Source organism: Macaca nemestrina, chromosome 1 (assembly GCF_043159975.1).
Source record: "Macaca nemestrina isolate mMacNem1 chromosome 1, mMacNem.hap1, whole genome shotgun sequence".
NCBI classification, from domain to species: Eukaryota; Metazoa; Chordata; class Mammalia; order Primates; family Cercopithecidae; genus Macaca; species Macaca nemestrina.
The window spans coordinates 137,040,163-137,061,758 of record NC_092125.1 but is presented as its reverse complement, the minus strand read 5'-3'; the positions used below and the strand labels follow the sequence as shown (position 1 = coordinate 137,061,758).

General features: G+C 37.0%; 1 long non-coding RNA gene and 1 other non-coding gene across 4 annotated transcripts in view; both read left to right on the top strand.

Moving 5' to 3' along the window:
- LOC112427347 (uncharacterized) overlaps positions 1–11,161 on the top strand; it is a 38,244-nt gene extending 27,083 nt beyond the window's left edge. For all 3 annotated transcript variants that reach the window (XR_003018867.2, XR_003018868.2, XR_011610866.1), the window contains exon 3: positions 11,003–11,161. This is a non-coding gene — a long non-coding RNA (uncharacterized lncRNA). The remainder of the gene's footprint in view (positions 1–11,002) is intronic.
- A 3,297-nt stretch (positions 11,162–14,458) lies between these two features.
- LOC112427363 (U1 spliceosomal RNA) lies at positions 14,459–14,618 on the top strand. Its single transcript, XR_003018889.2, has one exon. It is a non-coding gene; the product is annotated as a U1 spliceosomal RNA (small nuclear RNA).
- Positions 14,619–21,596: the final 6,978 nt, after the last annotated feature.

Here is a 21,596-nt window from a genome sequence, read left to right as displayed (position 1 = left end):
TCGATGTCTGTTCTTGCAATTGTAGTGATTCATTTCCTATTTTGATTTTGAAATTTGTATTTCTAGATATTTTGCTCTGCATCTTTCCTTCATATGTTGCTTTTAAAGGGGGGAGTAAGTACACACACAGAAATGTATTCAACCTGTTTAAGCCCTTGACCAATTTCCCTGTTGGTGGAAGGTCATTTGATCTGCATTACTAACACTGGGCACACATTTTGAGAGAAAGGATAGGAAGCTCAGCAAGAGTAAAGATCAATCCACAATTTTCCATATCCCTCAGTTCTTAGATCATTGCCACATACCCAGTGGTCACTTCGTAAATGTGTTTGTTTCAGGAAGGGACCATGGACAGCCTCAAGAGAAGTAGCATCCACTTAAAACAAGAAATAATTGCCTTCCCTTTCAGATTGAGGAAATGCACAAGATTTCAGTCCTGTATTTCTTCTAGAGGTCTTATTCTACTCCACTATTTTCTTTTTCACTTCAACAATCTTTTTTGCCAAATGCAGAGTACATGAGTCAGTTTGTCCTTTTTTCTTCACTAGCCTGCCTACAGTTTGCAATATTGCTGGAGTTTGTCCCAGCTGAAGTTTTAGTCGTATAATAATCAAAACTTAAGCCACATGTTCCTTTTAAGTTTTTTCCCTGTACTTTTCTAGTGTCATTTTAATTTATTAGTTAGAAGTTTAAACATTTAATGACAGCTATCACCAAAGTATATGTTTAAGAATATGTCCCTGCAAATACTAACAAACTCTTTTATTTGACTCACTTTTAATAATCCAGTCCATGAAAATCTGATTACCCAATGTCAGTTTCTCCTGACTCCATAAAAATTTGAAATGATAATATAACCACAGAGAGAATGTATATTTACTCTTGTTTAACACTTTACAGTTTACAAAATGCATTTAGGAATATGAGAAAGAGTCTTGGTTGGGGATCGAGAGAGAAAGCAATGATTGTCAAATAGCATTTATGCATGATACTTCTAATGGGAGCATGCTCTGGGCCCCAGCCTGGAGAGGGAGGGTAAGAGGTCTTTGTGAAGGGTTGAGAATCACATTATGAGAAGGAAGAGATCTCAAAAAAGAGACTACCCCTCTGGGTGGGGGACAGTGAGGAAATTGTAACCATTTCAATCAAATCACAAAAATAGAGAGTTCCTTATACTGAGGGCAAACAGAAAAAAAAAATATTTTTCATGGGACAAAATTTATTTCTACATTTAAAACTAGATGCATCATTGTGGCTAGTTGATCCCCAAACCCATCAAAGCTGCTCGACTTACATAATGACAACCTTTGAAGATTACTCTTAACTGTCTTTCTCAACATAGGAAGATTAGTGTGATAAAAGTACAAAGGGAACAAAATAAACAAAAGACCCTGATTATTTTGGCTTAAGGCTTTGTCTCTGTTAAAATGCAAATGTCTCTATAGAAGATAACATTTTATTAGTCATTTACACTTCAATAATAATGACATTATCAGATTCTCACCAGACAGATTTTAATCCACGTCTTAAGAGACCAACGACAGAGGGTACCTCAGAAGAATGAAGAGTGCGTCAACTAATTGGGGAGGGTGGGTAGGAAGCCCAGGCAGGGGAGTTATAATCACAGGAAGCTGAATAAACTGAAAATTTGCTTCTTTGCTTACCAATTACACCCTGAGCTACCCTGCTTTTGCCATTGCATCCCCAGAAGTTGAGACTACAACACAGGTACTTCTAAAATAAATCTTTCTTTGTATACACTCCACTAAATTCAAAACTGAAAAAAAAGCACTAAGAGCTATTTTCCCAACGTGGGACAATATGCACAGAAGGTATTGAGTCACACAGTGAAAATACAGATTTCCCATCTTGTGGTGCTTAACTAGAATGTTGGGTTCCCTCTGTCTCCTAGTTCTTATTTACCTCCTGTTTTCTTCAGAAGCGCAATGCATCATCAGATGGCAGATTACTGATTAGATCAGTCTTAGGCTCAGGAATATCCACACTAGGTCCTCTACATACAGAATCTGCCATTTCAAAGTCTATGTCTTTCTCTCCCCACCCCCAAATCATTTTAAACAACTGACAATATAAAATGCTTAGAACAATGCTAAAATTTGCTTGAATTACTCACGAAATGTCTCTAGGTTGTTTTTCTGTTTTTATGCACCTCCCTTTTTTCACTAATTATGTATGCTAAATAAAAGACAATTTTCTCCTTTTCTAATATTTTGGAAGAGATAATGATTATATAATATTCTATATCAATATTGCCATACAAAAAGAAAATGTCATTCAAAAGTATCTGTGTTAAATTAAATTGCCTAAACAGCCTGGTGAAGTGGATGTACGATGGACTTGCAAATCAAATCCGACCCACTGCAGCACCCTCTCCTGTAAGATGAAGGGGTTGGGCTCTCAGCAATAGCAAAGTGGTTCCCTCTTGCAGGTCAACTCAGACCAGTTGCTAGTGCTACCTGAACTCCTGTGTCTTTTTGGGTTGGTTTGTTTTTGTTTTTGAGATGGGATCTTACTCTGTCTCCCAGTCTGGAGTTCAGTGGTGTGATCATGCTCACTGCAGCCTTAAACTCCCGGGCTCTAGCCATCCTCCCACCTCACCTTCCTGAGTAGCTACAGGCACATCCCACCACACCTAACTAATTTTTTAATTTTTTGTAGAGACAGGGTCTCACTATGTTGCCCAGGTTTGCACTGCTGTTCTAAAAAGGACTGTGATTCTCAGTCTGTGCTCCGCAGAAAAAATTTCCATTATTCATCAACATCTGCCAGAGGCAAGGACCTGGACCAGCAGGACCTGGACCAGATTCTGCCACCCTAGAATGAGATGATGTTAAAATGCTCCTTCGAGTTCTGGAACCTTAATTCTCAGCCACAGAGTAATTTGCATGTAAACACACACAGACACACACACACACACAACTGAAAACTATCAATACTTTATATTTTTAAGGAAAGCTGAAAATTTTCAAGACATTAATATATTCAAAGTAAAGTGAGTTAATAATGGGATCAGGTGAGGTTTACTGTGGCCTGTAGCACCTAGTTTATTTTTATGTATTTTTTAATATCTGCAAGTTTTGCCCCATCATCTGAAACAAACATTTTGCCAATTCCCAGTGCTTGAAATCAAAAGCCACATAGTTCATTTCTATTTCTACATGCTGATAGCACTGTGATGAAGTAATTCCACTCAAATAAAGATACTTGTGAAGTTTTGGATAAACTCATATGCTTTTAGATGAACCACACTTTTCGCCTATATATTCACACCTATCATCAGCAATTGTGACAACCAGTGTCTAAGTTCATTTTATACCAGCCCATTCAAATGTGTGATTGGTATTAAATTAGGAAATCCCATGTGATCACACCATATCACAAGCTGGGAATAACTTTGTGTTTGAGGAGCTTAATTATCATTTTGTCTCTTTTAAAAGAAAAAGAAATCTTAATCAGCAATATACCCTGTAAATAACGTTGTTCTCTTCACACTGAAAACCATTTAATTCCCCATTATCTCTCTTCATTAGCCAAACGTCCTGTTTAGGCAAACTCTGAATATGAAGCACATTATAACGAAGTAGGAAAATAATATTTAGAAACGGCCTTGAACAGAAAGAAAAAACTCAGCAGAACAGAAGTCCATGTAGATCTATGTATTTATCATACTCCAGGCTATTTCAGGAATCTAATTCTATTACGATTGGCCTCAGAAATGTGAACAATTTTCACCCGTTGTACTAAGTAAACGATGAATTCTTATAGACACAAAAGAATAAAGAAAGTTAGCAATTAGTTTTTTATGAAAGAATTTGAATATATGTAAGACTTTGGGCCAAACGAAGAAGGCTGTGGGAACCAGGAAAATCCTTTGTGTCACCAGCTCATCTCTCTATCTACCATCACCCTTTCCTCTAGAAAAATATCGTTTGACATGCAGTGAAATGTGAACAAGGAGTGCCTTAATTGGAAAAATAGTTACAAAGAAGAGCCAGCTAATGAGTATGTAAAGAAGGAAGGTGGCCCCAAGAAGGAGGTGTGGAAGATGCCACAGGCAAACGTGAACCCTTCAGAGATGCGTTAGCCTCTGCTAGCAAACCACTTTCTTCTCCCACTCAGATTGCTTTCTTGGTCACTGCTCACTCACCAGTATCAAGGGCCTTGCCCTAAAATAACGAGATCTAAGGCAATCAGCCTAACAGAAATGACCCCTCATTGTCAAACTAAAGTGGTTCCCTCAACTGGAACAGTTTCAGGAACTGCTGTTCCCTTGACAGCTCAGAGAATGAGAGGGTATAGATGTCAAGCGGCCCTTCCTGCTCCTGCTACTTCTTAACACTAGCGGAAGGAGTTATTGTAGCTCCTTTATAGAGATGAAAGCAGCCCCATTCCAATGTGTGCATGCCCACATGCACTCACAAACACATAATATAAATGAGTAATATCCTTTGATATGGCTGCTCTTTTCCAGGCCTATCTCTAAGGGAGGATAATGCCTCTTACCCCAATAATACTAGTTTAATCATGTGCCTTGTTTGACCAATGAGTGAGAAGAATGGAAGTGTCAAATGCCTTTTTTTTCTTTTTTCTTTTTTTTTTTTTTTTGAGACAGGATCTCACTCTGTCACCCAGGCTAGAGTACAGTTGCACTACCTCGACTCACTGCAGCCTCCACCTCCCAAGTTTAAGTGATTCTCGTGCCTCAGCCTTCCGAGTAACTGGGATTACAAGCATACCACCATGCCCGGCTAATTTTTGTAATTTTTGGTAGAGATGGGACTTCAGCATGTTGGCCAGGCTGATCTCAAGCTCCTGACCTCAAGTGACCTGCCCACCTTGGCTTCCTAAAGTGCTGGGATTACAGGCATGCGCCACTGCACCCGCCAAATGCCACTTCTGAGTAAAAGGTGTAAAAGCCTTCATAAGGTCACATTTTTCTTTTTCGTCTTTCATGAATCTGGCAAAGGGTTGCCAGGGGAAAAAAAAAATACAGGGCACATGATTAAATCAGAATCAGATAAACAACAAACCTTTCTTGGCATAAGTCTATCCCAAATATTGCAAGAGACATATTTCTGTACCTAAAAATCATTCACTATTTATCTCAAATCCAAATTTAATTGGATGTTTTGTATTTTCATTTGCTAAATTTGGCAATTCAAGTTTGGCAGGATCCCAGATAATAGCTGCTATATTGGCCAGTGTTCTAGAATAAAGAGAGAGTAAACAGGGCTTCAGCAGACCTACAGCCAACCTAAAATGTGGTCAAGCTGTGTGGTCTTAAGCCACTTAGAGTTGAGGGTCATTTGTTTCTGAAGTAAAATCTAGAAAAAGCTTACTGATAAAACTATCATTTTTCTTCACTAAGATTCTATTAAAACCCATAAGTAGGAGAAGTTAGGGAACATTCCTCTTTGGTACTAGTTTGAGTCTCTTCTATGTCCACTCTTCACATCAGTTTTATGCCCTCTGCTCATCTGCATTGTTCTAGTTCCATGTTGTCTAATGTTGCTTTGATCATTCCTTTTTTTATCAGAGTCCCTCTGTCAATGACAGCTGTCAGTCTTCCTGCCTGCAACTAATGCGGCTTTAGCCTCCACGGTACAGAGGTTTTCTCCCTCACTATACAAATTTCATCAATAGTATTTTTAATACTCTGCTTGTGTCAGTCAGTCCCTAGTTGCCACTGCAGGAATTGAGTGCAAATTTTGCACTATACCAAGTGCCTATCACCTCTATAGACATACTCACTTTAAAATGTATTCTGGTTGTACAACAGTGGTTTATCATTCCAGAAGTGCTTACTGGATCCCTCTCGACTGAGAGTCAGGTATTGGCTTTACTGTGATGAACAAGGCAGATGGGATAATTGGCCTCATGGAGTTTATAATCTACAAGGGGAGGGGATGCATAGACTTTACTCGATTTTTAAAAAATAAGATTATTACAGGATTTGTATGTTTTCTCCCTCTCTTTAACCATCATCCCTTCCAATTCACTCACAAGCTCTTTTCCTTTAAGATTTATTTCTGTTTTTCATTATCAAATGTCCCTATATCAGCAGCAGCTGGTGGTTAAAACTTTTTTATCTTCTGCCAATGTGAGTTTTTTATTTTAACTTTTTAATGCTCCTTTAAACAAAATTTATAATTGGTTCCCTTAGGGAATATGCTATATTTTACTCTTGTATGTGTTAATTCAAATAAAATACACTCTACCAAATGCTCACTTTCAGTGGATTCAGGGAAGGGAGGAAGTGTTGTAAAAAGAAAGGCATGGTCTCTGCCCTCAAAGAGCTTAGGTATAATCTCCCAGCAGGGGTAAGGCGCGGCTGCTCACGCCTGTAATCCCAGCACTTTGGGAGGCCGAGGCGGGTGGATCACGAAATCAGGAGATCGAGACCATTCTGGCTAACACAGTGAAACCCCGTCTCTACTAAAAAATACAAAAAAATTAGCAAGGCGTGGTGGCAGGCGCCTGTAGTCCCGGCTACTCCGGAGGCTGAGGCAGGAGAATGGTATGAACCCGGGAGGCAGAGCTTGCAGTGAGCCAAAATCAGGCCACTGCACTCCAGCCTGGGCAACAGAGCGAGACTCTCTCAAAAAAAAAAAAAAAAAAAAAAAAAAAAAAAAAAAATTCCCAGGAGGAATTAAAACCAAGGCCTCTGAAATAGTTGACTAATTATATATGGTACAAGTAGTAAATGTTAAAGAAGTGGTTAAAATAACAAGAGTTCTAAGATTTCAGAGAATGGAGAGTTTTCTGTGGACTCAAGAACTCAGGAGGTAGAAACTAAATGTGGCCCAGAAGAATGACAAATAAGAGTTTTATTGGACATAGAGGAAGAGGTAGGCCTCTCAGGCAGGAAGCATGGCAAAAGAACTTAGCTGAGAATGGGTAGGGAGGAATCGTGTAGAAATAATGGCAAGTACTGCCACAGGTGGCTTAGGGGCTTCTGTTAGGAGACCTTGAAACCCAGACTCAAGAGTTTGCACTCTAATGATAACAGGATACAAGTAAATGTTTTGAACCAGATAATGACATGGTGAACTCTAATTTGCTTCTTCTTAATAATGCTGCTACTGTAACCTTCATTTTTTGTAAGATAGAATCTAAACTTATATAGGCCTAGCTTTTAGCACCTCTGTGTGTGCATCTGTGTGTTTGTATACGTGACTGTTTATTCATGGCTTTTAGATTGGTTTCTATTCAACACTACAACATTTTCCGCTAATGGACTTGCAGGAGGCAAAATGTATTCACGATACATATTTTAATTACAGGTGGCAGGAATCCAGCTTGAAAAGCTTTACAGAAATAGGAGAATTTATTGGGAGAATAATGAGATATCCCATAGAATCCAGGGGAAATCTAAGCTACGGAAATGTCAGTAATACAACTGGGCTCAGGAACTATCCAGGAATAGAAGAATTCAGGATTTTCTTTATCTCTAGTCAATGTACCTTTTTATTTATCTGCACCATTTTTCTTTCTCCTTGTGTAAATCAGTTAATTTACATTCTATGGCATAAAATTAATATGAGGAATTCTCAGATTAATTTAAAATTAACATCTTTGGTTTCAGGAGACAATGCCAGAGCTCTCACTCTAAAATTCACAATCTCAGAGAAGGGGTTCAGTGGCCCAGTTTGATCCGGGTTCTAACTTCTTATATATCAACTGTGACCCTCTGTGGGGCAGAGTCATATTGTATAAAATCATTGCTCCTATGTTAAAAATGTGAATGCCAAGGGGAGATATTTCTAGAAAAGTTGAGGATGGACCATCAGAGAAGAAATGTGTCTTGCACACATCTCAACCATCTTTTAATAAGGGAATATATAATTTTAACTAAAAGGGCACTTATTACACAGGAATGCTAAATCACCATCCAAAGCTTAGGCCAAACTAAGGCAGTTTGGATAGGCTCTCAGAGCCTCATTTTTTCCTATATTTCTGCTCTACTATCTTACAAGTAAGTGTCTGGGTTCCTTCTTTAACAGGAAGACAGAAAATGGAAACCTAGAAGATAGAACCCTGATGGAGGGGTGACTTGTGAATAAATATCCCTGAATAAATATTGGTCTGCGCCAATAGTTTCTGCATTGCTGGAAGGTTCCTCTCAAAACTGCCTTAGCCAAGGGTTCATTGGTCAGCCTGAGCATGTGATACAATGATTTATTTAATTGAAAGCAAGCAGAAACAGATGGGGACATCAGCTGCTACTGCACATTGGTTGCTACTACTGGAAAATTGGTTGCTGTAACAAGCACACATGGGAAAGAACAAAGTGTTGAGATGATCACAAATGGGATTATAAAGGTTAATACATGTGTATAGTTATTACTTTTCAAGCTATCACTAAGATTCATCTTTGAACTGGAAATCAGGATAAACATCTCAGAAATTTGAAATGGCAAATGTCAAGTTTCTGTATTTACCTATTTGCATGTATGTGTGCTCTTGCATTAAGCCTTTCAGTTTACTGCAATATGCATTTCAACTGAAATATAAACGCATAGAAGCAGGAAGCTCGTTTAAAATTTTTTTGGCTACAAATCCTCCTCTCCCCACCACTTCTACCCATCTTTTGTGTCTAAAACATTAACTTGACCCAGGAATTGTTCAATGAATATTTACTTATTGGTGGATTTATGACATAAATATTTTAGTAAGAATCCTCAGATGGTCATATGCAAAGTGAGTTGGGTAGTAGATGGAGAAAAGACTAAATATAGCAAAATACATTTGTCTCAGCTTACTAGTCTGTAGACATACTGATAAGGATCTCTACAGTCCGATAGCAATGGATCTGAAAAGAAATAATTATTTTTCAAAAAGACTATGAAGAAAAGGAATCATAGGATTTAGAAATTGTTTGGCTATTGTGTGTTCAGAAAAAAAATTAGTAAAAGGTAATGTAAATTTTTAAACTAGGAGAATAATAGAGTTAGGGAAAACTAGAGAGAGATTTGAAGGAAGAATAAGTTTTAGGAGATTCAAAAATATTTAAGTGGAAATAACTAATAATATTTCATTATTATGACATAACATTTTCCAAAAGAAAGTGCCAAGATGCTTTAAAATGGATCTCAAGATGAACATGCCTATTACTAAATAAAAGCTGACGTCTGGAAAATTATCTGAGATGATAATCAAAGCCATAAGATCTGATTCTTAAAAATTTGAAGCAAATTTTAACTAGACTATTACCATGCTTTAAACTTACATATATGAATGGGGCTGAAAAACATTCAATGAAAAACTTCAGTAACCTACCATACTAAATAGACCTATACTTTGATATAGAAGAAAGAATCTGGATTTGGATTTCAAAGATTTGGATTCTTATCTCACCACTACCACTAACTAGCTACGTAATGTTAGATAAGTCTGATACGCTGGCTAGACTCAGTGTCCATCAGTAAAAAGACAATATTTGTATAGATGTTCTCCAAGATTCCTTCCAGTTCTGAAATTCTCAGATTCAACTCTCAATATGGACTTGCAGACTTGACTTTCAAAGATGCTGTTCTGTGCTTTCACTTAATACAAGGCTAGTGATTCTGTTTGACATCCGGAGGTCTTATGGAACTAGGACTCAATTCATAAGAATAAACACATTTGAAGAGATGATTCAGTAATTGTGGGGTTTGTTTTGTCTACAGTAATTCACAATGGCTACCTCAATTTAACCAGTCCCTCATGGTTACAGTAATCGATGATTTTGCAATATTTTTTGATGCTTTACTTCCATATAAGAATGTATCTTGGTATGAAAGTTCTGTCACCAATGGAACACTTGGCAAGGTCAGGAGATACTTTTGGTTGTCACATCTACTAGGGTGGTATTACTGGCATTTTGTTGTCAGAGATCTGGAATGCTGTTAAACATTCTACAACGCACAGGACAATTCCTCTCTCCTCTAACAAAGAATTCTCCACTCAAGATATCAATAGTGTCGAGTTTGAAAAACAATTTTTCTTCCTCACCTTTCTTAAGTCCTTAACAAATTAGCCTTAAAAACATCAGACAATATAGCCATTTCACCACTGTCCTGCTCACTTAGTCTTCTCACATGTCCATCCTTGCAAAGTTGTATGGAGGGCACATGACCCTAGTTCTCCTGATTTCTGTGGGGAGAGGGGAGGAAAAAATGAGAACTGAATCTGCAAGATGACCTTAGAGTTGGGTCTAAACTCACAAACTAAGTGATTAAGTTTTCAAAAGGAATTCAGAGTCAGTACAACAACAGGCTTTATTTTTTCTCCCTACTGTATTTGTCACTTTTGAGCAGGTAATTTTGGTGAATAGAAACTAAGACTTACAGGGGAAGCTAATGAGTTTATTCAAGAAGCACAATGTGAAATTAGTGACATCATTTGGAAAAATTAACTCTCTCAGACAAAGCTTGTAAAAATTGATTAACACACTAGTAGTGGCTATTGAAAGGACATGCTTTCACATCTTTTACAAAACAACTTTCAGTTATTATGAAAGTGTATACGTATTTGGAATTAACACACATTTATGTACTTAAGTGTTCTTTTTTCTCCTAATGTTGCATTTTTAGTTTCTGCAAATTTGTTCACAGTTATATTATTTGGAAAATAGGACTGTACAGAAGCAAACTTGGGCTGCTGATAAAGTGATCTGTGTCACCTGGCTCTATTAGTCTTTTCTTTTCTTCCCTTTTTGTTATTATTTATTGGCATTTAGCCTGCAGCAAAACATAAGTTTTAAATGTGGACTTTATGGTGTGTGTGAGTCAGTCTAGGGAGGGTAAAGTATTTCAAGAGCAGTACAAAATATAAGTATTCTTGAATTTTAATTTTAAGCAGTTTAACATAGGTATGCAATGAAGGTTTATTTATTGAATTTGAAAAATTAATTTCTTACAGCCTTGAGTGTATTTTGCTTTGCCTGCCCCTGGGTTTGTACATATTGGTGTTTTATTCTTCCTTTTTAATATTTCAACAGGTGAGGCTGGCAAGAAGGCTGATGATGCTGTTTTACACCTAGAGGTCTTATGGAACCAGGACTGCATTTGTACATGGAACAAACAACTTTGGGGGATGGTTTAATAATTGCCTTTGGTAGGGCTTGTCTCACATTCATTAAAAACTCCAGGCAAGGCTGCTTCCTTGATCATCATTTCTTTTCAGTTGCCAAGCAAACAAACAAACAAAACTCCCTTCCTGATAGTTACTTAGTTATCTAACCTAGAATGTCTTTGACTAAAGTCAACATTTAGAGGTTAGAGGTTGGCAGACATTTGGGTAATTGCTGGAATGGATAACTAGTCTGCTTTTCTTGTTTTTAAAAACATTTGAGATACTATTTATTTATTTTATTTATTATTGTTTATTTTAACCTTATACCACATTAAGGTTTCATTGTCAAAAATATTTATTGTGTTCTCTCTTTGGTGAATGAAAAATATCATGTTGCCTAATTATCTTTGATGTAGGAAATGACTAGAGCATAATTAATATAAAAGATCATGATTTTATTATTTAGGAAATGATAAGGGAATACTAAACCTCTGTCTAGTTCATAATTACAGATATTGGAAACCATCTATCTTTTTTTCTCATTTTGTTTTATAACTAGATCTGACTTTAGGCTTATAAAAGTGACATTCTATATGAAGCCCACAGAAATACATCTTGTATAGAAAGTAGACAGCCAGTATTCACTTTTCTGTGTCAAAGGAATGCCCATAAGAATTGTTGGTAGGCGTCTAAATGTGGAGGTAAGTAATAAGCAGGTATTGACTTCTGTTGAGATCAATATCGAGATTTGTTGACCCAAAGAGGTTAAAATTGACTGAAGAGTGGGACAATAAATCTTGTTATTGACTAGAAAGCAGAAGTCAATATATGTATTATTATAAACATTTTTCTTTTGGTGTAGATGATAGGGGTGGAGTCATTTTTAAGACCTTAAATGCACATGGCCATATGTTTTTTATATCATGGTGGTGGCCAATACAGGCTCCTTGGCTTATTAAAACAGTGGCTATTCACATGACATCAATCACATACCTGGTTCATCATTTGCCATTTCAACTATCTTTCTCCCTGTACTTTAGGCCCTCTTATCCTGATTAATTTCAAATTCAGATGTGGAATACACAAGCTTGTATAATGAAACTTTGTTTTTTAAAAAACAAAACACACTTATCCTTTGTTTCTCTAGACAGCAGTTGACATCTTCCCAACAGCCTTACATTTTCAGGCAATGGAAAGACTTCCTTCTAGGCTGCACTTTGCAATGTGACTCTTCCCTTCAGTTGAGCTATTGTATTTACTAGGTCATCTAAAAAGCATGTCACTTTTAAAGACTGACTTTTAAAAAATGTATATTTTAAATGAGGAGTTTTTTGAAACCACAAAATATATGCAAGTTAGGTCATTTCTAAGACTTTCTATTCGTCACTAACCAGCCATTCACAGAAAGCCAAATTGAGATTTTATTTTTCTACAGTTGAGAGAAGTAGGAATGGAAAACAATTTCCCATTGTTCCAAATAGCTCTCATGTTGATAAAAAATTAAATTCTGTACATCCAAGCTGAACAGAGCATGCAGGGCTACACTAAGTCTCTGTTCTGTAGTTTTGCCTAAACTGAGGACTGCACACAGCATCATGAATTCATGAAATCCTAGAGGAAGAGTCAGCCAGAACATCAATGTTTCAGATTACTAGCCCAAAATTCTTTCACACCATGTGAATCCACCCCTCCTACCTCCATCCCTGGCTACATGGTAATAATGAAGGAAAAACACAGAAGTTTCTTTCCTTTCTAGGCTCCTCCCAAAAGAGGGTACTTTAGAAGCAATATTCAAGTCCATAAATGCTCAGAAATCTGTTAGGGATGAAACATGAGAGATGCCTTGAACGTCTCACACTATGGGGTGTCTCCAATTCCTTAATACACCCCATTGTGCATCACGGCTGGAGAATGCACTGCACAACCCATTTCCTCCTTTAACTGTGAATTTCCTTGCTTTTATGGTTTCAGATTTTAATGGTTGAATTACATTTACATCTACTTGTGCATTTGCCATCAGCAGCCAAGTTCCAGCCTTAAAGCCTTTATGAACTTTGAGAATAAGTTTCTCATAAACAACCTCATTTGGTTTATCCATATAAATTCACACAACAATTCATAGTGCTAAGAAGCTCCAGAGACACCTCTGTACTAAATGGCAGGTCTTTCTGTCTTTACTGGTTTTAAGTACTTTACAATGAATCATAGCTCAAGACAAATCGGTAATTAATTTGCAATAATTCCAAAGCCACTGGAAATGTGACAAATGTTGGTTAGCTAGAGGCATTGATCAGTTCAATTAAGTTTTAGAATCTGTGGTTTTTAGTGAGAAGGAAATAGTTCTATAACGGGAACACACCCAAATAGTACAGAAGAGCCGTCTAATCATGTAACAGAATATTGATACTATTATAGATATGCATCCAGGCTTATACACCAAAACATCTGTGTTTTCATCCTAAACACAGGAAAGTACATAAGGCAAGAATGTAGCTGGAGGACAGCTCTGGGATACCACTCTGAGAAAAAATTATGTTTTTAATCTTACCAACCCCATTATACAAATTAAATATATCTATCTTATCTGTTTATAGATTAGATACATTTTCTACAAAAACTGAAAAATTTTAATTTGACTTTTTACTACTTTTAATTATTGCTAAAATATATAATCTTGCTGTTTCTCTCATGCATATTGTTTAAGTAAAGACCAGAAAAGGATATAATCTAAACCCTTTGTCTTCTTGTAATAGGAGGGTTGCACTCGAACCTTCTTATTTGTTCCATAGTTCAGCTGGTCACAGTCTGTCACAGATGCCTACTGATGGGACTTCCACCATGGTTAAGAACCACAGGAGGTAGATCAGGACCATGTCCACAGATATAGAAAAGCTCATGTCACTCCACAGCTAACATCGCTCCATTGTGAAACTACACCTAATCATCAGAAAAGGCATTTCTTAAGGTATACACCCAAGTAGGGGGTGACTTGGAGAGGGGACAACAGCAACAACATTTTGGAGGTTGGAAAACAAAGCAACAATTGGTAAAGGAGTTTGCAGACCTGAAAAAGAATGGAATCATAAACTAGCAACAGAGAAAGCTAAAATCCAACATGTTTTGTGTTGCAGAGTCCTCCGAAAGCCTCAACCTCTGTAGAAACAGGGAAGAGGTGAAGAAGACTCTGAGGAGGAGGATTGATTTTAAAAAGCCTAGTAGTCAGAGCCCCTTCCCAACCTCACACAGCTGGGCATCTGCTCCTCTCAGTACAATGAAAGAATAAAGTTACATTCCCTGGAGGTAATATAGCAGAGGTTCTCCGTACAGGGAGTGAGTGTTAAGATCAGGGGTTCTACACACTGAACTTAGAAAGCATATGTGCATATTTACCTGGCGGGGGAGATACCCTTATCACAAAGGTGGTTTTCCCAGAGTGAGGCTTAAATGCTGCATTTCAGATATGTTGACCCTGTGATTTACCCACATTTGGGAAATTCATCTGCATAATTTGTGGTAGTGGGAGACTGCGTTTGCTTCTCCCTTGGTTAAAAAAAAGAAAAAAGAAAGCCTATGTGAATGTCTGCATATGATCCCTGAATCGGGGATCCAATTACTTTTGTCGTTCCCAGAACACAGGCAATCAGGCTTTCAGCCTAAGTAGAGGACTGGGGAATGGATTGCTCCCAAAGAGACAAAGAATACAACATTTGAGGTTCTTTAAATAAACGGCCTTGCCAGATCCCCTGCAGTAAATACTTCAGTCAGCTAATCTCACACCATGAATTTCCAACCAGCCTTTAAAAAAAAAAATTGTTCTTAAACATGAACCATCAAGGATCAGACAATGGAAAATTATAAAGTCCAAAACAATCAAAAGTGGACACTACTTGGAGAACAGAGATAACGAAAGGAGAGAAGTTAAAGAGGAAAAGACATCACTATGACTCATAATCATTAGCAATATAAGGAAACTACTATTACTATGAAACAAGAACAGAGGACTTGTTTTTAAGGAACACAGAGGAAACATGAGCCTTGGAAAGTAAAATTATAATAGAAAAAATGTTTAAATTCAACAGAAGAGTTGAAAGATAAAGATGAGAAAATCTCCTGAAGATAGAAAAAAGGAAAACAAGAGAGGGAATAAAAGAAAAAGATAAATATCATTCACCAGTCCAGGATGCTCAATGCTCAAATAAAAAGTGGTACAGAAACTACTTGTATACATCATCAACAAGGAAAAAAAGAAAGAAAGAAAATTTATGTAATTTTTCCTTCATATACTAGACCCTGGCCAGACCCTGTGACCGTGTAAGGGGTTAGTCCTCAGAGCTCTGGCTGGCCGGGCCACATAGGCTTTTACTGAGAATTCTTCAGCAGGGAAACTGTGACCTTCTCTACTCAGATACCTGGTGCGAACTGCAATTCATGACTGCCACAAAATACCTTGACTTACACAATGCTTTAATCTTAAAATTTCTGTATTTGATTAGTTTTTAAAATTAATTTTTTTCAAAAACAGCATTGTATTATAATTGACATATCAACTGCATATATTTTAATGTATACACTTTAAAGTGTACACATTAAATGACATATGATTTATGAATTGACATATGAATAGACCTGTGAAACCTTCACAAGATAATCAGCATATTCATTACCCCTCCAAGTTTCCCTATGCCCCTTTGTCCTCCCTCACCCATCTGTTCCTCATTCCTGCACTCCAAGAAACCACTTCTTTCCATCACTACAGATGACTTTGTATTTACTTTCTAGAGTTTTTTTATTAAATAGATTCAGATAGTATATATTCTCTTGCTGACTTATTTCATTCAGCATAGTTATTCTGAGATTCATCCATGTACCAATAGCTCATTCTTTTTATTGCAGAATTATACTTCATTGTGTGGATATACCATAATTTGTTTATCCTGTCCCCTGTTTAGTAACATTTAGGTTGTTTTCATTTGGGAGCTATTAGAAATAAGAATACTATAAATTTGTTGGTAAGTCTTTTTACTAACATACGCTTCAACTTCTAGTGGGTAAATATCTACAACTAGAATTACTGGATTCTATGGTAGATGTATATTTAGCTTTTTAAGAAACTTTCGTATTTTTTCTAGAGTGGTTGTATCATTTTACATTCCTACCAGATTATGAGAGTTCTAGCTGCTCTACACCCTTGCAACACTTGGTGTGGCCAGTCTTTTTAGTAATAGCCATTTATTAGATATTTTCTAAGTTTTGAAAAGAAATGCATTTTTCTTATAACATGCACAACTACTGATTGCCCACAGAGCTGTGATTTCCTGCATATCCCCCTACACCCATTATAGTGACTGATACTACTATAATTTTCCTAAGTTCCCTTGCAGCTAGAAAATTGACACATAATTCAGGACCAGAAAATGAGATCTGTGAGAGAATTTTCTGTGAAGCTTCGGAGAAAGTTTCAGTCTCTCTAAAATAATAATACTAATAAGACACACCGAGAGAGACTCCTTCCCGTCCCTAGAAGTGGCTGTGTGAGGATCTGATGCCTAGAGCATAAGGGCGAAGCTGGATACCCTCTGTTTCACTCTCCAGATGCACTCCCCTCCCTTCTGCATTCTGCTCTCAGAGAAGGCTGATCTACATGAACAAGTTAAAGCGTTCCCTTTCTCTCTGACTTCCCATTGAGTTTAACCCATGAGGAGCTCTGGCAGGTGATTGGAAGAATAGAAAGTGAGAGAAGCAGTGATTCCTCTACCCCTCTCCCCGCAGTCTTCACAGATGATGGCTCTTTCCTTATACTGAAGGTCATAGCTCTTCTCAGTCAGTTGCTCTACATGCCTCCTCTTTCCTGGTTCTAGCAGGTGTAGCTGCTCCCTCCTATTGCCTTACCACACTTAGGAATGGTGGCAGTCCTGCTGTTGTTACTAGCCCCTTGGGGAACAGCATTATCCCTTGTGGTTTCCTACACTCTGCCTATACTTTTTATAAATAATCTTGAGCTTTCCTAATTTAAAGGTCAGCTATTTTGCCTGGGACTCTTAATGATTCAGTAACTCTTGAGACAATGAGGGACAAGCCTGAACATAAAGGCCAACAACAAGTAAGAAAAAGTTGGAAAGCACCCGAGGTATAGATAACGTTGTGTTTCTGAATTAACCAATGTTGGAACTTCTTGCATCTAAGTTACTTATTTGTTATATAGGACATAATAATAAATATTTCAATTGTGAAAAATTATTGCCACAATAAGAGCCATCTGACTTGGTAAAGAGTCAGCCCATGATCCTGTAAGTTTTACCAATCATGCTGAATTTTCTTCTTATTCTTATCACTCTTCCTAACTGGAAGAGTGGAATAACGTTTTGTGACTTGGACACCTCACTCACTTCACTCTCATCCCAGCCAGTTTGCAGTGGTAGGTCTTCCATGCCTGATTTTCTCATTTCCCTCTATACTGGCCTCTTGGAACTTTAATCCTGAGTTCTGACCACTGGGTTACGAACTGTTCTAAAAGGACAGTGCTATCATCAGACTCCTCCCTAGTGAAAAGGAGCTCCTTGGGCTACTATAGAATCTCTAGCTTTATAATTTTGCTTTCTGGGAAATCTCCAACTCGCAGCTTATAGCTACTTTTCTTCCAGCATCCTCTGCTGTTACTTCTTGACCACTATCAACAATGACCAGTTAAACTGATACTTCTGTTTTGGGAGTGTAACTACACATGCGCGTGCCGCACCTCCTCACAGTTTTGTTTCCATAAATAAAACATGAGTACACCTTAGGAGGGCATTTTTCTATAGCCCTGTCACCAAAATTAAATATTCTTAACAGTGTTTTGCAATAGCTCCCAGTAACAATAGCTGTTGTACTAGCAGAATTAGTAGTTACTAATTGAGCTCTATGAGTATTTACTGAGCACATACTATATTCCAGACGCTGTGATATGAGTTTTGTGTGAGTTATTTCACTTAACCATCACCACCCTCAATGGAGCATGTTGGCTGGATGGCTTTGATGGCTGTGTCCCATTGTCAAAAAAAAAGGCATGAGAGATTGAATCGGCTCTTGTTTTAATCTGTATAGCTAACAAGTAAAAAGAATACTAAGCAATTCAGAATTCTGTCAAGTTGAAAAGTCTACAGAGCTAGGTGAAAAGATGTCTAACTAAGATCAAAAGAAACACAAAGCCACTCAAATGAAGCTGCAACTTAGGTGAGGGCAACAGAATTTCTTGATCAGCTCAAGGTTAAGGGTACATAGATTATGAGACCAAACTTTTTTTTTTTTTTAATTTAGGTGTCCATGAGATACAGTGACTATGAATAGGGCTCTACGCATCTCGCTGGGTCACTAGAAATAATTCATTCACCACCCTAGCCCCTATCTCTTGATATTCACTCTTGACTGCTTAGGAAAACATGCCCCAACACTGCTTAGGATATTATAATTGTGTCCCTAGTAGATAATTATTTTCTCAGCTGGGAAGTTTTAATTATAGAACTAGTTAAGAAAACCAAACGCAGTATTAATATGAGTATATATTAAGGAAGCATGCTTGACTTTGGGGTATTTATAATGTTTAAGATATTTTAGTCTATTAGAGAACAGGTAAAATGTGTGATTCAATTTACAATGTGTAAATAGGTAATTGATTTAGGCCTGTGAATTGAAGTTGAAATTTTATTTAGTTTATATAGTCATTGCAGTAGCTTACATAGTATTAAAACATTTAGGAGAACTTAAGGTTCATAATATTTCCAGGTTTAATTTATTAGAAGCATTAGAGGTATTTTAAATGTTCTGGAAAATTTTACTTTTAAATCACACATTTGAAGTATCTAAATAAGAAATCAAATACATTTAATTTATAAATTTGGTGTAAAATGTTTAAAGGAGTTTAATTAACTAGTTTGTAAATGGAACTAAACATTAATCAAAGGCCTCATATAAGTGATTGCTACATTTGCTAGACATATAAATACAACATTATGGAACAACTAAGCTTTCAAATTTTAAGTCTAATAATTCAAACATATTTTTAGCTAAAATAAAACTCTGAATAATCTTTCCCGCATGCAGAAATCATCTTTGAAATTATTGACACTGACAAACTTCATTGCCAAAGCAAAACAGATGATAAAGAAGTTTTAAATTATCATGAAAGTAAAGACCTCCTCTTCTACAATTATTACATATTACAAATGTCTTCAAATACTCCCAACTTTAGGCCTATTTCATGGTACTGATACTGAGACGCAGAATGGGGTAGTATATCAGTCCATTTTCATAAAGCCATGAAGAAATACCAGAGATTGGGTAATTTATAAAAGAAAGAGATTTAATGGACTCACAATTCCACATGACTGGGAAGCCCTCACGATCATGGCAGAAGGCAAAGGAGAAGCAAAGGCGCACTTACATGGCGTCAGGCCAGAGAGCTTGTTCAGGGGAACTCCCACTTTTAAAACCATCAGATCTGGTGAGACTTATTCACCACAACAAGAACAGTATGGGGGCAACCACCCCAATGATTCAATTATCTCCACCTGGCGCCACCCTTGACACATGGGGATCATTACAGTTCAAGGTGAGGGTTGGGTGAGGACACAGCCAAACCATATCAGGTAGTAATCACCCATTTGGGCCCTGGAGTCAGATTTATGCGGTCAGTACCCCAGTTGCTTCATGTACTAGCTGTGAGATTCTGGGTAAGTGCTCAACTTTCTAAGATTCATTGTTTTTGTTTGTTTGTTTGAAAAACGGTTTATACACCTAAATTGTTAAGAGGTTTGAATGAAATAATGCTTACAAAGTATTTAGCAGATAACCTGGCACCAAAGTAAAGGCTAAATAAATGTTAATTAGTACTATTAAGAGGAGAAGTCTTCTACAGGAACAACTCTTATCCTGGTTTTCAAACAGATGCCCTTAGAAACAAAACATGATAATTACGAATTCAGTGCATAAAAGTTTTGCACCTGGTAGTGAATAGAGAGAGTGTAAAACAGCTTTGTTTTCTGGTGCATAGAAACCACAATCATCAAGAATAATAAAAGGTATTGTTTATCAGCAATAAGCTCCTCTTATTTGTCTTCCGATATAGAAACTTTTACGTATTCATTTCTAGAGGAATTATAGTTTTACAATTGCACCCCCAAATTGCATGACCTATTTAGTTTTAGACTCTGCCCAATTGTACTATTATAAAAGGAAATATGAAAAGAATGATAATATCCATCCCTAAATCAGCTCTTTTTGTCTTGGTAAAAAGGAGAAGCAACTTAGGTGTTCCTTAGTTATACTGTAGAAATGATGCTGTGAGCCTTCCAAAGCTAGGTCATAAAAGATCATCTTCTACCTTGTTGTCATGGAATTACTCACCCTGGGGTAAGCCAACTACCATGTGGTAAGGACATTTAAGCAGTCCTGTGCAGAGGCCAACGTGTCAAGAAATGAAGGCCTCTTTTCTTGAACAGCAGAACTAAGAGGTCCAGCCAACAGCCATGTGAGAGAGCCATCTTGAGAGCAAATTCTCCAGCCCTCTTCAAGCCTTCGGATGATGGCATCCTCAGCCAACACCTTGACTGCAGCCTGATGAGGGACTCTAAGCTAGGACCACCCAGCTTCTTCATACTCAGAAACTATAAGATATAAATTCTTCCAGATTCTTCATACTCCGAAACTATAAGATATAAATTCTTCCAGATTCTTCATACTCCGAAACTATAAGATGTAAATATTTGTCATTTTAAGCCCCAACACTGATACAATCAAGCACACACTGCTATGGAAAAAGAATTACTTAAATATATTCATATAAATGTGTAATGGATATGCAAATTTAACTGTTTAACAGTATAAAATATGTGAGAGTTCAGAATAATGCATATAGTATGACTCAATTTTTGTTTAAAAAAATTTAAAATTATCATTTGTTTGTACATGTTTGTTTGAGTATGGAGGAAGGTGCCAAATGATTCATACCAGACTGTCACTTTGATTACCTCAGGAGTGTGGGAAAAGAAAGATGGTAAACTTTTCCTCCTCAACCAGTACCTAGTACTAGTAATAGACAACTAATACCTTAGTACTATTTGCATCATATGAAGAAGATGTGCTACTTTTACAATTTTAGAAAATATAGTAAAGAAAAGTGGGAGGAAAAATATTACATTTGGATAATAAAATTTTAATTTTGTTCTTTCTGCATCTCTTTACATTTTGCAATGGCCAAAATAAATTAGATACTTTAGTTTAAAAAATGTTTAATTAATTTTTGAAAACGGAAAGTAAACCATAAATGAACCTTTAGGATATAGATTAGGAACCATTGTTCTCAACAGGACTTTACGCACCAATCTGATCGTAAGGTTTCTTCAGAGGGCTGTTTAAAATGTGAAACTCGAACACATGCTTTCCATCAGCGTGCAGGGCATCTTTAGTCTACAAAATAATAAATATTTAAAGCATTCTTTGTATTTGGGCAGGGCTTGATGGGAAGGATGGTCAAATACTATACC